General features: G+C 45.5%; 1 pseudogene; it reads left to right on the top strand.

Moving 5' to 3' along the window:
* Positions 1–17319, top strand: part of LOC103363934 (insulin receptor-like) — a 93976-nt pseudogene extending 76657 nt beyond the window's left edge.
* The last annotated feature ends 120 nt before the right edge of the window (positions 17320–17439 follow it).

Genomic DNA, 17439 nt, shown 5'->3' with positions numbered 1-17439 from the left:
TATATTTATATATAAATACATATAATAAAACTGTCAAATACATACAGAAGAATATGTTTAGTTTTTTGTGTATTGCGTACATTAATCTGTCTTTATATTTGAGTGTATATAACAGGACTTATAATGTATTTCATGCATTATATTCTTTTAGACTTCTTCTGTTGTTGTTGTTGTTGTTGTTAACAGTGATGTCATTTAACAAACATCGACCCTGGAACAACAATACAGAGATAATAAATAATAAACACCTTCATGTTCTCGATGCAGCAGATTTCCTCCTACAGGGAACCTAAAGCAGAATCAAACGATCCTAAACCTGCCTGTAGCTCGTTATTTACCCCGTCTGGTTCAGTTAGCTCACAGATCGGAGCCGACAGAACCACCGAGAGGAAACTCAGTCGGAGGTCAAAATATTTTGCTGTTTTCCAAACTGGATTCCAACTTCAGTGGAAGGATTAAAGATGGAACCGGGTTTAATCGTCTCCTCTGATGTTGTCTGAAGGTAAAAACTGATCAAGTTTAGCTTTTCAATCTGACAGTATTTCTAAAACTTTTGGCCTCCAACCCACGACCTCTCCTGTATCCAGCCGATGGAGGGTCAGAATCTGCTGTACGATGAGGTCCAATGAGTCTCTTGCCGGTTTTTTAGACGGGTCGGACCTCGCCGCTAATCCCGTCACAATAGACGCTCTTTGGACGGATGCAGTTTTCCAGCAGGTCAGATGAAACCTGACGTGAGCGGCTCAGGTTGTTTCCATGGAGCTGCCGTCAGGTGTCAACTCTTTGCCGGATGTTAGTTTGGAAATCAGCGGTTGCCCAGTTGCACGTTTGCAGCTGGAGCTCGTTTGATTGTGTTCTCGAATGCTAATTAGTGTTTTCTTGTGCAAATGAAGTTAAAGCGTGAGCCGCTCGCACCGACACACAACCGCCTGCTGGTAGAGAAACACAACTTCTGTAACTGTGGATGAATTCACGAGGAAACAAAGTTGGTGTTGTAAATACGGAGTCGGACGTTCGGCACCCGAGCGAGGAGCCTACAGATGTAGCTTCCCATCGGGGTCGTGTTCCTGTTTTCTCTGCGAGCGGCCGCGGCGGTAACACATTAAAAAGGCAACGAGGAACCATACGGCCCGGCGGAGGGAACACCTGCTTACGGTTGCCGGTGTTCACGTGTGCGTGCACAAACACCAAATATACATGCGGTTCCCCCTCGCCGCTCACACGTCCGACCGCATGGGTTTGTCTTCTCCGCACGCCTTCTGGTTGTAATGTTGTGTGAGCTGTTAAATGCCAAACAGAGCAACGTATACCTCCTACATCCAGTCACGTGCTCTTTGCTTCTGCAGGATATTTGTGTGTTTCTGGATGAATCCCACTCGTTTCCAAATGATATCGATGCAAGAAGTGGTCAGAAACACGGTTTTCATGGTCACAGTTGTTTGTAGAAAACTTTTAAAGTTGCTCTGAGTGAAAAACTACATTCCTAATTAACCGAACAAGTTTTGACCCCGCAGCGTTATTTTTGATGTGAGTAATTTAAACACTAAGGATTAAAACTCCACCAATACTTTATAAAGCACAACTTTATCTGACTGTGATAAATATTAAGGCTAAGACCCTGGAATTGTTTCTAATTATAGGGATTAAAATGACTAATTTAGAACTTCAGGAATCAGTTTTCTGAGGTTTTAGTGTTTTTTTAAAAGGTGTTCCAGTCAAACTAACAGAACATTTAAAGTGTTATAAAAGACGTGGAGACATTTACAATGTGCTGGAATGTGCAGAATTACACAATATGTAAGCAACTTGAAATATGCACAATGATACTAATCTTATTTAAAAGTTTAGAGTCATTGTTGATGTTGGGCTGTCACTGGGGATCGAGAACTTTGCTGCTGATCCACCGAAGTCAACAACTGGATCCCTCATGAGGAAGCTTTGTTTTTACCTTTACTTTGTGACTTCGTGCAGACCTGATGTTAACCTCCTCTTCTCCTTGTGTCTCCCTGCAGTGTGTCTGGACAAGTGCAAGCACAGCGCGTGCAGCCTGCAGGGCCAGTGCTGCCACGACCAGTGCCTGGGCGGCTGCTCCGAGCCGGCCAACGCCAGCAGCTGTGTGGCCTGCAGGAACCTCCAGCACGGCAACACCTGCGTGGAGAAGTGTCCTCCCGGATACTACGTGTTCAGGGGCTGGCGCTGCGTCAGCTTCAACTTCTGCCAGGTTTGTGCTTCCCTGGTTAATTATATTTAAGATAAGATAAGCTTTTATTAATCCCACAAGGAGGGGAAACCTGCAGCAGCAAAGATAGCACAAACATTTAGGAGATGTAGGACAAAAACAAAACAGAATATACATGAAATAACAGCAGAGCACATCAGTGGTGTTTCACAGAGAAGTGTTGATGTTGCAGATTATTGTGTTTATTGCACAGATATCGATATAGCGTATAGTATAGTATAGTATAGTATAGTATAGTATAGTATAGTATAGTATAGAATAGTATACAGTTGAATACATACACTGTATATAAAGACACAATCTTTTATTTTCTCTGTCTGTCATTAAATCAGACTAACCTTTTCCTGTTTTAGGTCAGTTAGGATTACCAACATTATTTATATTTCCTAGAATTTTCTAGAGAATTTTTTAGTACCTTCTTTAAAGTCAGAGGTTCATCTCTGGGACACAGAACCGTCTCCTTCCTGAGCGCTGTGATGGCTCGACATGCCTCATGGTGTTTATACTTAAAGACGAACATGGAGCCTTCAGGCATCTAGAAGTTGTACCCAAGGATGAACCAGACTTGTGGAGGTCCATGATTCTCTTCCTGATATCTTGGCTGATTTCTTTAGATGTTCCATGCTGTCACAAAAGGAAGCAGCTTGTTTGAGGTGTGCCTTAAAATACATCCACAGGTGTGCCTCCAATTAACTCAAATGTTGTCAATTAAGCAATCAGAAGCTTCCAAAGCCATGACATCATCATCTGGGCAAATAGTTTGAAGGCATCTTAGTGGATGTGAACTTCTGACTTTATTCTGGCATTTAGCAAATATAAATAATGTTGGTAATCCTAACTGACCTAAAACAGGAAATCTTTAGTCTGATTTAATGTCAGACGGTGAGAATAAAAAGGTTAGATATCTTTTTTTATCCAGTAAATTTCTGATTTCAGCTGTACGTAGAATAACAGATGTTGCACAGGTTTGTTAAAACACTGATTCACAAGAGAATACGACAGTTCTTCGATGTGGGAGCAGCGTAAAAACGTAGCTGCAGGACTACATTTACATATTTCCTATGTGTTGTCTTTGCTTTCTTAATCCAGGAACTCCACAATCAGTGCAAGCAGACGAAGAAGCTGAACCAGGACCGCGAGTCGAGCTGCTACGAATACGTCATCCACAACGGGGCCTGCATCCAGGAGTGTCCTTCTGGATACACCACGATAAACTCCACTACGTACGTCTGGCTCGCGCACACACACACACACACACACACACACACACACACCTCGGACGCCACCATCAACACGGCCGCTCTGTTGATGGTGGCCTCCTCATTACACGATCGGAGATGTAACCGTCGCCCTCGACACGTCGTCCCCGCCGCCGCTCGACAAAAACAAGCGCACTGTGGTCACCGAACACACTCAATAACATTCGCACACAGGAGATGGTGGCGCCGGGGCGTCGATCAAACGGAAAGACGAGCGAGTTTGTTTTTACAATGGAAAGTCTCAGCGGCGTTGAGAACAAACTGTTATGAGATGCAGGATATGAGGGAAAGAAAGCCCGTCATGATAAACTAAAGGCAGCGACACTGCAGGAAGTTATATGATTATTATATTATGGGTGTTTTTTTTTTTGAGCTCCTGTTACACTTTTCTTCACTGTTGGCTCATTTTGCAACAAAGTTAAAATGCAATAAATCATTTTTTTTTTTTTTTTTTAAATTAAAAAAAAAGTTGCTTTTTTTGTTTTGCTTTTCTGTTTACAAAAAAATAACTGGAGTCAACATGTGCATTTTTTTTTTTTTTCAATTGGGCACACATGTTAGCAACACTGAAGGGAAAAAGTGGGACTTTACATAAATTAACATTTTAAATAATCATCTCCACTCGTGTGTTCTGTAAACACTGCCTGCAGTTCAGCCGAAAAGTTCCCTAATATTTGCAATTTGACTGATGTTCCTAGGTGAGTCAATAAAGGCTTTAGTTTTGCAGCAAGGAGCACAGAATTTTTTAACTTTTACAGAATTTGTTTACTGCAAACGGTTTATTTTTGAGAATTTTTTTTAATTGGGACGTGTAGACTTTAAGCTTCGATTTGGTTGTTTTTCTTGGACGTCGCACATGATCAAACCTGCCGGTCGGTTTCGAGGTCCGGTGATGTTTTTGTTCGTTCGTTTGGGATTCTGACAGATCCAAATGCCACAAAGTCAGACAAACAATCATAAATAATCAGAGCTCACAAAGAAACCGGAGGCATCGGCGACTCTGTCGCTGTTCAGGAGCCGTGACCTGCTTTTGTAGAAGCTAAAACACAAGCTGTCATTAGTAACGGTCCGCAGTGTTCTCGTTTCAGTCGAAAGTTTAAGTCGTGCGAGTCACTAAACAAGCATCCCGGCACCGCAGATAAACAAAAGGTAATACTGGTGCGATAAGTTATTAAATAGCAGCGAATGCAGAGTTTCCACAGCGGCTCCGGGCGACGTAATTTCATATGCAAATAAGTCCTCTAATCTCGGCTGCTGCAAAAACGAGTCCCCGGTGTTTTCGCGGCCTCCATCACCTTCTGTTCTCGGTGATTACACAGCTGCAGCCAGTCAAAGCCTCGGCAGGCCGACATCAGAGAGCGCTGGGCCGTCCGCGGCGGGTTTAGAAAAGTTGGTTGAGTCAGAAACAACACATAAAGGTGCGGCGGAGTGAAATAATGTGATTTGACCTTTATGCACCCAATCGCCAATTATTCTCCCATTGAATGGATTATTCTTTAAAGTCTGTCTGAGACCTGTTTACTTAGCCTGCCTGAGTGACTCACATGAGCTCATTTGGTGCTAAATAATAAGAATTTCTGATTGTTGTGAGGGTTTGGTGGAAGTGTGTCATGACGGGGTCGAGAATAAATCGGCGGTTAAAGGTCGCAGAGATCCGCTTCCTGTAGCGCCTTTACTGTAAATGTGCCGTGAATGCATGAGCAGAACCCGGTGCTGTTTAGCTCGCAGCTTTGCCTTGCATGTGCAACAACCAAGGGCACGACCTTCTTCAGCATTCCTGCTCGTAGTAAAAAGGGGGGGGAGCAGACGGACATTTGCTCATGTAGCCTCGGTAGCCGGTTGCGAAACAAGAAGGACATGTATTTGTTTTGTGGCCAAGTATGTGTTTTGAAACCGCTCCTGTTTACATGCTTTCAAAACACATGCATAAGGTTTGGGCAGAGCGGACAACACATTCTCCAGTAGCGGGATGAGATATTCCCGTTGTCTATTTGTGGCAAATCTGACAAAACAGGAGCGGTTCAGTGTGGAGTTCAGGCCCGGAGCTGCAGATCCGCGCCTCGCCGAAGCCACAGGTGGCCGCGTGATTGATGGTGTTTGTGTGTTTTCTGGTGTACCTGTGTAGCGGCGTGTGTTTTTGCATATATATTTGTATGTGCCTGTGCATACATGCGTTTAAGTGTTTACGTGTCCGGAGCGTGTTTGTGACTGCGCCAGCTTGTTCCCGATAAAGTGTTTGGTCGCTCGGGCAGGAGGAGGTTTCTTATTCCAGGTGCAGGCTGCGAGAAATATATACATGCAGAGATACTGTGGGTTTGTTGGGTAAATAATAGACACACACTGTAGCGTACCGAGTGGAAATGGAAGGTGTATATCATAACCCTGCGTGTGTGTGTGTGCAGGAGCATGCTGCCACCCTGCAGGGATCCTAAAAGAACATTGCTTTAAATCTCACTCATGCACCCCGAAGCCGGTGTGTGTTATTTATGTGTTTTGCACGGCGCAACGCTCCAAAAATATTGCCGTGAATAGTTTTTATTTATCATACAAAGTGCAGTAAACACACACAAAAACACCAGACTCAAATCAATATCTGGTGTGTGCACCTTTTGCCTCTTAAACAAAACTTCAGTTCTCCTGGATGCACTGGAGGCAGGAAGGATGATGCTGCAGCAAGATTAAAACTCCGGCTGTAGGTTTTGTTTTTTTTGGGGGGTCGTCGTGCCGCCGCAGAAGGAATCTGGAACCAATCAGACGCCTCCCTGATGGTGCAGCGTGATGGATAAACATCTAAACTTTTTTTTTTTTTTGCTGTACGTGCGCATTACGCGATAAACAAGACTCTGTTCCATTAGGATCCTGTTGCGACATTACGGCCTCTGTGTGTGTGTGTGTGTGTGTGTGTGTGTGTGTTTTTGCTGCTGTGTTTTGGTTATAGCGAGAACAAGCGTCATTACAGTGGCTTAGTCTGGCAGAAGCTACACCCAGACAGACAGACAACACACACAGATGCACATTTTCACACACATGCCGATCAGACGTGGTTTGCGTCATGTGTTGTGTTTGTGTACATCCTACTGTCCTTCTGTGTTCTGTAAATTATGCAAATGATTAGCTTAGCATGCAGGAAGGATTCTGATGAAAACATATAATTTACTATTACTATGAGATGGACTTCCTCTGTTTCTGTTCGTCTCTCCACATTTGGCCAACTGCATGAACACAGTTTGCTCATCTTTCCCGCGACACCACAGCGGTACAGCTGTGTGTGTGTGTGTGTGTCCGGGTTCTGCCAGGCCTGGTCCGAAACCAAACCCAAGTGTCAGCTGCGGCCTCCGTTCTCGATGGTTCTACCAGACCCCGAGTCACAGAGTTCAGCCGGACAGATAAACGCTGTCCCTTTAAGAGCCGCCGCTGGACCCGGCCTGTCTGCCCCGGTGTCTGTGTTTTTCAGTACAACGGGCCCAAAACATTCCCTCTTTCTGCGCTGCAACTAGAGCGTTACTTTTGAGAAGCCGACTATACGATTTTCCATGTGGGAGACGCACGAGAAAACATCCCGGGGTTTTTCTTGCTGCTGTTGTTGTTGAGTCATTACGGCGTGTTTCCACTCACTCAGGAGTCGCAGAGGGGAAACAATGATTTGATGTGAATTATTTAAAAAAAAAAATAAAATAAAAAGGCTTGATAAGATGGAAACTAGGAGGAGCTCTGGTGTGTAATAGGTCGTTTGGATCCGTCAGGGTGGAGGGCAAAAGCCAGACGACGACCAGAACGGTGCCCCTGGGAGTGTTTGGTAAATGGCCCGGCTGGTTGGAGCGAGGGAGGGGGGGGGACGTCGGGGCGCAATTTGGGCAACCATGTGTATGTGTGGTTGCTTCCTGGAGAGGGGGATTATAATAAGAGTTGCATAAACAAAGAATTAAAGCAGAGCGAGCTTACAAATGGCAGTTCATGCGGAGCTTGCATGGTCCCGGCGGGGGAACAACAGCATCCTTTGTTGGCTGTTCCCGGGGCACAGAGCTGCTTTAAAAAGGTGCCTTGTTTGATGTCGACTCCGGGAGCCGCGGCTCTGATTGGGACGCTTCCAAATTTATCTAATGACCCGGTGCCATCCTCCGCTCTAATCTGATTTGCGGCAAATTAGATGACAAATTTGCCCCAATTTGTGTCCCGTAAATAGTAAAATCTCTGGTGTTGGAAGTTTTTCCTGACAAAAAAAACCCCAAATACTGAATTTTTTAGGTATGTCAAGGCTGGAAGTGAAACTAAAAAGAGGGATTATGCTCTTTTGAGAGAGCTTCGAGGGTCCCTTTTCTCTGTTTGGCCCGCCACGGCTCGGCTTTTGTGGATGAATTTCCTGAAAGGCTGCTGTCGAGGCCCTCGTCGCTCTGCATGTGTGTGGCTGCGATTACGTGCACGAGCACATGTTTGCAGCGAGAGGGAGAGAAAAAAAAACAAAACAAAACAGAGGAGTGACTGTCGGGGGAGCTGCAGCTGGCGTTTCACTCGTTTTGTCGTTTCCCGTCGCAAGCGATGGCGCGACAGAAGCAATCGAGGCGAAGGATGAGAAAGCGCTCTCCTGTGCTAATAAAAATCAAGCAGGCGCAGATGTTGGGGAGAGATTGTGTAATCTAATTTCACTCCTGGAAGCCTATGGATTTATTACGGGACTTATCAAATTAATTGAGAGAATTATACAGATTTACCTCGGCTCGTTGAGTGAATTGCGAGCGTCTGCCTTCGAGAAAACCGACACTTTCTGCCGCCGCCGTCGTGTCACTGTGAAGTCTGTCGTTATCGGCAGAACATTCGCTCGGATTGCTTCCACGTCATTTTACAGTTTGGAGCAAAAGTTTACCTCCGCTTGTAAACGCCGAAGAGTCTCAAACATTTCCTGCAGCTCTTAATTTTCTCAAAATTAATGTTGCAAGAACGAAGCAGCGCCTTAAAGCTCGACCGAAGTTTGCTGCTGATCGCACGGATAAAGAAAAGGCCTTCTGGAGGAAAGTTCTGTGGTCAGATGGAACAAAAACTGAGTTGTTTGTAAGTTTGGAGGAGAGGAAGTGAGGCCTTTAACCCCCAAGAACTCCAAATGTAGCATCGAGCACGGAGGTGGCAGTATCATGCTCTGGTGATTCACACAAAGTAAATGAAAAATCATCAGCCAGAAGGTTGGTCTTGGAGAGAGTTTGATGTTTCAGCAAGACAAAAATGATAAAGAAATGTTTAATTATGAGGGTTTTGGACTGGTCCCCCCAAAGTCCTGACCTGAACCCATCAAGAACTCGTGGTCTGGGATGAAGAAACAAGTTAGTTCAGGAATATATTTAGTGTAGCAGCACTAATTCTGTCAAGAGGAGGGTCACAGATATCAGCAGGAGCTTGTAGGCGGCTACAGAAAGAACCTAATCGAAGCAAAAATGACCAAAATATATTAAACAAGTTGTTAGAGAATTTGTCATTTTCTAGAAGATCTATGATAAATTCATGAAAGAAGCTAAATGCATGGACAAAGATTCATGTGTTTAAGAGTCATCTGATCTCATTGGAAACTCAAGATTGCCGCCGTTAATACAGCCGTATGTAAACTTTTGAGAATATAAGAAAATCCTCATTTAACATAAAGAACGTCTTTTGATTGTCACAAGTCTGACTCGTGTCTAAAGCAGACGACAGAACAAACCACAAACTCACAACATGAAGCTGCCCACGAACAGAACTGAAACGTACATCCTAAATTCCACTGAACAGATTCATCCTTGTTGTTTGAAACGGCCACGTCATCCCCGGTGCCGGCCCACGCCACGCCGGCCGTCGCCCGGCATTCCTGCCTCATACCGCTCGGTCCTGCTCTGATAACTGCACGCACAAGCATCCGTGGTATTCGTCTGTTTTGCTTTCTCCACAACCAGTCGGTTTGCTCTGTCGTCCCGGAGGCCTCGGAGGAACGAGACGAACACGCCTTCGCCTCCGTTTGTTCTGCCGATCTGATCTCGCTGCGTGTTTTCTCTGCAGGCTGACGTGCTCGCCGTGCGCCGGACTCTGTCCCAAGCTGTGCGTGGGGAACAAGACCATCGACTCGGTGACTTCGGCGCAGGCGTTGAGAGGCTGCACTGTTCTGCACGGCAACATGATCATCAAGATTCGAGGAGGGAGTGAGTACTACCACTGCTATACCTGCCTGGCCTCCTGCAGCTCCTTCTTCCTCCATTATTAGGTTTCTCTCCTCCCCGTTAAGCATCTCCACGTCCACTTGATGTGTGAATAAACATCCTGCTGGCTTTTCTGTAAAAGCAGCGACGACGGCCTCCCTGAGTGGGAACTGGTGATATTTAGGATTCAACATGGTGCACACAAGCAGCACACTTTGAGTTTTCTGATGAAATGATTTAAGGAAGATGTTTTTTTTTCCACATTTCAGCACCAATATTGATCCAAAAACATCCCAGAGAGGGAAAATAACACCTTCTGTTCATCTATTAGACTACAAATGTAAAACATCCATAAAAATAAAACTTTACAGAGACTTTACAGACAGCTCATACTATATGATGATGTTATTATATAACACATGTTGGTCCAAAAACACCACAAACAGCAAAAACAACACAGTTCAACCCCTTACATGCATGTGTCGGGATCAAACTTGACCTGTTTTGACATTTAGCAGCATTAAAAACACCTTAAACGTCATTATTTTGGCCTGAAATTTGTCGTAAAGTGACCCAAAATACACAAAAATGAAATTTTCAAGTTCTAATTTTGTACAGGTGCTACAAATTTTTGAGTCAAATTCGACCCGTTTCCACATTTGACAGCCATAAAAACACCCTAGACGTTGTTCTTTGGGGATATTTTGGATCAAATGTGACCCATTTATCCATTGAGATGGATTTTAGATCCACCATTTGTGGGTCAAATCAAGGAAAATGACAGTTTTTAGGGAATCTGGAAACTGAAACTGTACAGGCCATGTTTTATGTACATTTTTTATTTACATTTATTAATGTGACATTCTAAATACATCTGTCGTTTAAAATTTGGTATCGACACTATGAGGGGATTCTGGACGGGCATAAAATATGAACAGCATGTCATAAAACAGAATAGAATATCCGTATTAGTCCCACAAGGGGAAGTTTGTAACGCCACAGCAGCAAAGTGACGGTAAGAAAAGCAAGAACACACAACACTAAATGAAAGATGCGAGATATATACGCTATATATACAAGATAAATAAGGAAATCAGAAGAACACAAGGCTACTAAGAACACAGATTTAAGAATATTTACTGCAGAAGACCTTTCTTATTCACTTTGCTCTTTACAATTTCACATTTATTTAGCGACAGCCATGGACAGACTTCTGAATGAACTCAGCTGTTAGCTTCATGAAAAATGTCGTCTGCTAATATTGACGTTGTTTGACCGGCCGTGCTCCTCCTCGCAGACAACATCGCGGCCGAGCTGGAGTCCAGTCTGGGCCAGCTGGAGGAGATCACGGGCTACCTGATGGTCCGCAGGGCTTACGCTCTGGTGTCGCTGTCCTTCCTCCGGAAACTACGCATCATCAGGGGGGAACATCTGGAGGGAGAGTAAGTCCTGGTTTGGTCGTACCTCCTCAACCCTTATTAATCAGCCTTTAATGCTCGTATATTCTGGTGTTGCATTGATGTAAAGACAGACAGCGACTGAATATTAACTCTTTCTCACCGTTAGTGTCACTTCTGCGAATTTTAAATGTCAGTCTTGTTCCTTTAATTGTGGGAAAACAAAACCGTGATTATGATTAATGTAATGCATTTTGCAGCCCTGGTTCTGAGTTTGGAACACGTTAGCTGCTAAATACATCCACGTGTCAGGCAGTGAAGGAGACAAAGTAGATGCAGCCGCTTGAAATCTACACTTTCATATTTATAAGATGTTCCCTACATCCTGATTAATTTCTGTCCCTTGCAGCATCCACGCCTTCTACGCGCTGGACAACCAGAACCTCCGCGAGCTGTGGGACTGGTCCAAGCACAACCTGACCATCCAGCGCGGCCGCATGTTCTTCCACTACAACTCCAAGCTGTGCATGTCCGAAATCAGAAAGATGGAGGAGGTGACGGGCACCAAGGAGCGCAACAAGAAGACCGACATCGCCGTCCGCAACAACGGCGACCAGGCCTCCTGTAAGACACTGAAAACTGTTTGTGGGATCGAGTTCACGACGTTACCAACATTCGTTTTGTTTCTTTAAGTTCTTAATGTTTTATTCTTTCAGCACAAGACTGAGTTCAGTTCTCTTAATTTATCGTGTTGTAGAGTTAAAGTACGCAAACTTGTGGAAAAACATTAAAATAATGTTTTGATGGAGGTCATCTGTAAATGCACAAAAATGCTAAAACTGTTCAGAAACATATTGATTTGAAATCGGCAGATTCACAACTTTAATCCTCTGAACCCCAAAACCTGTTTGCAGGTTAGAAAATACACGTTATGTTTAAAAAAATAAAATAAAATCACACCATTTATAAGGGACAGAAACTATAAAAAGAGAGTCAATCATCTGATTTTTAACTTTGTAAAGGTCCCGAAATCGAAGCTTAGCATCATTGTTTTTAATCATGTCTCTCTTTTTTTTTTAATTGCCAGAAATAGTCAGTTTTAAATAACAAGATTCTGTAAAACTGAGTCACGTGCCGAAAAATCCTGGACTTTTTGGTTGTGTTTGTGCAGAGCAGGTAGGAGACGAGTGTCCGTCGTCAAAGTAATTCAATTTTAGTTTAGTTTTTTTTTAATCATGGCAAGATGACTGTATGATCAAAATACATTCCTGAGTTCTCTCTACTGTCTAGTCATGGCTGTTCTGTTCTCTCCACAGAGGTACAGGACTTTATATTGTCATAAAAAGTGACCCCAGAAGCAAAAAAAATCCCATAACTGCTAGAACACAAACCAGGACTAAAATAACAGCTGCATACGAAGAGGTTTCTGTCCCGTGTTGAGTTTTGTTCCGTTTTGTTTCCCAGGTGAGACGAAGCTGCTGAAGTTCACGGTGATCAAGACGACGTTCAACATGATCATGCTGAAGTGGGAGCCTTTCTGGCCGTTGGACTTCAGAGACCTGCTGGGGTTTATGGTTCTCTACAAAGAGGCGTAAGTGCAGCTCGACTCATCCCAGAGTGGATTACAAAATAAAATGGAATCAGTCAGCAGCCGAGGGGAATTCTGGGCGTTCCTCGACCATCTCTGCTGCCTTCGATGCCCTCCGTCGTGATATTGTGATAAACTAGGGACTCAATCAGGAAAATAAATCAGAGGAAGCATCCAGACAAACAACAGCTCATTCACAAAGCAGCAAACAGCTGAAACTCTATTTTTAATAATTTGACTTCCAGGTAAATTTCTGACCCAATTTGGTTCAGAGCTCTCAGGTCGTCAGGGATTCTGTTCTTGTATGTTTTTGTTGTAGTTATCACTCGTTGTCTAACTGAGCTCCATGCCATACTTCTGTTTCGCTGATTCGTTTCTCTCTTCGCTGCAGGCCGTACAAGAACGTGACGGAGTTCGACGGACAGGACGCCTGCGGCTCCAACAGCTGGGCGATCGCCGACGTCGACCCGCCGTCTCGCCCCACGGACGGCAAGAAGGCCGAGGACCCGGGTCACCTGATCCGGCCGCTGAAGCCCTGGACGCAGTACGCCATCATGGTGAAAACCCAGCTGTCTGCGTCCGACGAGCACCAAGTCCACGGCGCCAAGAGCGAGATCATCTACGTCCGCACCAACGCCTCCAGTGAGTCGGAGAACGTTAGAGAATCGCTGTTAGCTCAACATTTTGTGAAGGTTTTACTATGAAGTGAGATCAGTTTGTTAGCAGGTTTTCAGTGTCTGATGCTGGACAGCTAACCGGTTCTGGAGGAGGTTCTGTTCAGAGTTTGGGAATCAAACTTTTTCACCCGTTCTCAGCTGAGGTTTTATCTGCAGACCTGTTGAGCTGTACGTTAGTAATCCCACTGAAGTTGACAAACCGCATGCATCAGGTCGCCACTGGAACTGACGTGCATCAATCTAGTTTGTGTTCCGAGTTGCTGCCGCTGCCACAGCTGATAAAACACAGATTAAAAAATGCGTTTGTCTATTAATATTTTCCACAGAGAATATTCAATCAGTGACATTAATTTCTCTTTGATTTGAGCTAAATCTGAACTGATCTCTTCTGTATTGTGGGACAGATCTAAACGCACTTCTTGATGTTTGAACGTATGAAGTTTCAGAGCTCTCATGTGCAGCAGAGAGTCACTGACGGAGAAAATAAACACACATCAACGTACAAGTTGAGCGGTTTTCTACCTGCATTCCTGTCGTGCATCATTCCTCGTAGCTTTCCATCATAACAACCTGCTTATCTCCATGTCGTTGGTTTATTTTGTGGAGAAGAAATCATTTCTGGGAGCATAAACCTGGTTAGCAAAGCTGCTAACCGTCCTCATATCTCTGCTTAAGGTTTTAGGTTTTGTTGAGTCTGTGCTTCACCGTTTACCGTCTGTGTCGTTGAGGAACAGCACGTGTCCCGAATGCTTTTCCTTCCTCATGAATTATTTGCGTCGTGTTTGCATGTTTTCCCTCTTGCGCTGTTTACATCTGTGTTTGCTGAGTCTTCCTCCCGAGTATCACCAGCAAAAGTGAGACCTCCAGCTGTGCCGCGGTTTATTTAGTTTTATAACACGCCAAGAATTTGAACTTGGCCGTATTTGGACGAACCTCGCTGGATGACATAACCTTGTTGTCCAGTAAAAGTTGAGCCTGTTTCACCTTTTTTGTTGTTGTTGTTTTGTCCACTGCGTTGCCTGCTTTCATTCAAATGATTAATATGAGATAATATTTAGTATTTGCAGTGTAACTATACAAAAATGCTACTGAAAGAAGAAATTACAGCATCCAGGGTCTCGTAAATGTACAAAATATTCATGATGTTCTGGTGCGTAGACGTTGCCGCAGAGTGAATCATGACAGTTTTTTTTTCTATGGGAGCAGTTCTGGTTGTTAAAGTGGAGTTCAGGGGCATCGTGTGATTTAACTGAATCCCTGTCCTCCCTCCTCAGAGCCCTCTGTGCCTCTGGACCCCATCTCCTCCTCCAACTCCTCCTCTCAGATCATCCTGAAGTGGAAGCCCCCCACCAGCCCCAACGGCAACATCACCCACTACCGGGTCATCTGCCGCAAGCAGGCCGAGGACAGCGACCTCTCCAAGTTCGACTACTGCCTGCAGGGTTGGTATCCCGGTGTCCGCTCCGGCTCTTTGCCGTTCTCGCTCAGGGTTGTCCGCTCACACCTGTGTCCGCCCGCCCAGGTATGAAGCTGCCGTCTCGAATCCCGACCCACCTGGACAGCGAGGACGAGCAGAAGTGGAACCACACGGACGAGCCCACCCTGGGAGGGAAGTGCTGCGCCTGCCCCAAGACGGACAACCAGCTGAAGAAGGAGCAGGAGGAGATCGAGTACCGCAAGACCTTCGAGAACTACCTGCACAACGAAGTGTTTGAGAGCAGGTGAGACTGCACAGCTCATGACTGGGTCTGAGTATCGCACCAGACCGGGTCGAATACGTAGAACAACAGGAACACGTTTAATTCTTTGCAGCTTATTTGGTGATTTATTTGCTCACATTTTTCACTACAATAGAAAATCCTGCACGTCTATGGAAACCTACATAAACTCTACATGCTATAGATGTGTTCCCACCTACATTTTAATTTTGTTTTCATACTGCGCTGCTCAAACACTGCCTGCAGTTCAGCCTAAAGAGTCCCTGAACTTTTCATCTGTTGGAGTCACTCATGGCTTTAAAGTTGCAGCAAAGAGTTCGGACGGTTTATTTTGTAGGAAATTTTAAATTATATTTTAGTGAAATATTGTGATTTTTAAGCTCAGATTTGCTCAAGTTCGAGTAGACGAGCAGTTCAAGGACCTCCAGAAAGTTGAGAACGTTTCTTTGTGCTTTAACGGTTCCTGACTTTGACAGATGGTGTAATTTTGGTTTTCTTTTATGAAAACACGCCTTTGAAACCTGTCAGCAGGTTTCGGGGTTCACCAGTTTAATGAAGCTTTAATAAATGATTCACAGTTTGACTCTCGTTCCGAGCAGCGTTAACAACCAGCGGATCCGTTTTGTTTTGAATTTCAGGACGTGTTTTCACCGAGATACCAAAAAAAGTTTCCCTCCCAGCCAGACTTTAGGCCGCTTTAAGCTTCGTTCTTGTCACAGTTTCTACTCGCCGTGCGCCAGTTTTGCACCAAGTTTCATGAATCTATTCTTGTTCGAAACCTTTGTGCACCTTCAGAAGTCGGCGCGTTTCGAGGCCGGAGCCTCAAGAGGAGCTTTGTTTGTTTCTGTTGTGACCAGGGAGCCCCTCAGTCCAGCCAAACTCCATCACTCCTCTTTTGTGCGGCCGTCACGTTGCGCGTCTCAAACCGGCTCGGTGCCAACTCCCGACTCCTGCACCTCCGCAGTGTGTGTGTGTGTGTGTGTGTGTGTGTGTGTGGTTTCTGTGGACCCTTGTTTTTGTGCCGGGCACCGCCGTGGGGGGGCTCCGGCTGGGAGGTGTCTGGCCTCCGGTGTCCCCCCCCCTTCCCTCTCTTTACCTTCTCCCCTGACTCACAAACACCCACAGCGGCCGCCTCCGCTGCCCCGGGGGAGCGATTACTGCCCCCATTATCGCTCACGCCAGTCAGGGGGGCAGTCATGCAAACTGCCATTCGGACGCACACAAACACGCAAACTGGCACGCACCTCAGCGGCCGTGTTCCTGAATGGACCAAGGTCAGCCGTAAAGAACTCTTCCTTATTCCGTCACGCAAAGCGGGACCCGCTCGAGTGTTTCTCTTCACGGTGAGCTCACCTCCAACGGGAGCCGCTCAGGGGCAGTTGAGGGTATAAATATTTGATGATGTCCTCAGTGATGCCATGTGTCCTCATACAAAGGGGGGCACCTCGGGTCTTCTGGGTATTATTTTGGTCGGAGCTGGTTTGTGGTTGAAGCGCTCGCTGGCACCACCCGGTGGCCGGAGCCGGTCGCTGCTCCGGCAGTAGCTGGTATTTGTGGGTAAATGTCAGGCAGTCAGACGCTGTAAAGGTTAGTGTGAGCAGAGGTCCATCTGGTATCTGTTGGGTTTTAACAGATCACGCAAAGTTTGTTTCACTTTCCTGCATCAGACCGGATTCATCAGTGAACCGTCACATAAACAACACGCTCATCTACCTGTTGCTGTTTTTCCTGCAGGCCGTCTCGGCGGCGGCGCTCGGTGGGAGTCGCCAACGCCACCCAGCCTCCCCTCTTCCTCACCACCATCCCCAGCCTGCAGTTCGGCTCCACGACGGCGACGCCCGAAGACGGAGACAAGGACCAAGAAGGATCGAAGGTCTGCGGCGCTTCGTGCACTTTGTTTTTCATGTTATTTAGTTCTTGTTTAGACCTGGTTTGCTGATAAGAGCGGAAACTTTTTTCAACAAACTCTGTCCTTGGTTTCCAATTAAAGTTGTTTTTGCATGAAGCCACCACCAGCAGAAGGCGGACGTGATGCTGAAATGGATCTAAAATTGCTTTTTTTTCTTCTCTACATGACAAAAGCAGGTTTTTACGGTAAATCATTCTGCATGTGATATGACTTCTCTGCTCAGGTGGAGTTAAAGGTGTTCTCGAAGGAGTCGACCGTCATCTCCAACCTGCACCACTTCACCAGCTACAAGATCGAGATCATGGCCTGCAACCACCCGACGGACCTCAAGCGCTGCAGCATGGCGACCTACGTCAGCGCCAGAACCATGCCGGAGGGTGAGGAGGACACGTTGACTGCGTTTACATGCTTTTACAGACACGTGCAGACGTCCGTGTAGCTGAAGCATTAGCAGACGATCAGGTTGAACTGAAGCTACAGAAAAAAGTTCACATTTG

This window comes from Stegastes partitus, unplaced genomic scaffold (genome assembly GCF_000690725.1).
Source record: "Stegastes partitus isolate 25-593 unplaced genomic scaffold, Stegastes_partitus-1.0.2 Scaffold702, whole genome shotgun sequence".
Taxonomy (NCBI): domain Eukaryota; kingdom Metazoa; phylum Chordata; class Actinopteri; family Pomacentridae; genus Stegastes; species Stegastes partitus.
This window is presented reverse-complemented; position numbering and strand designations above follow the sequence as displayed.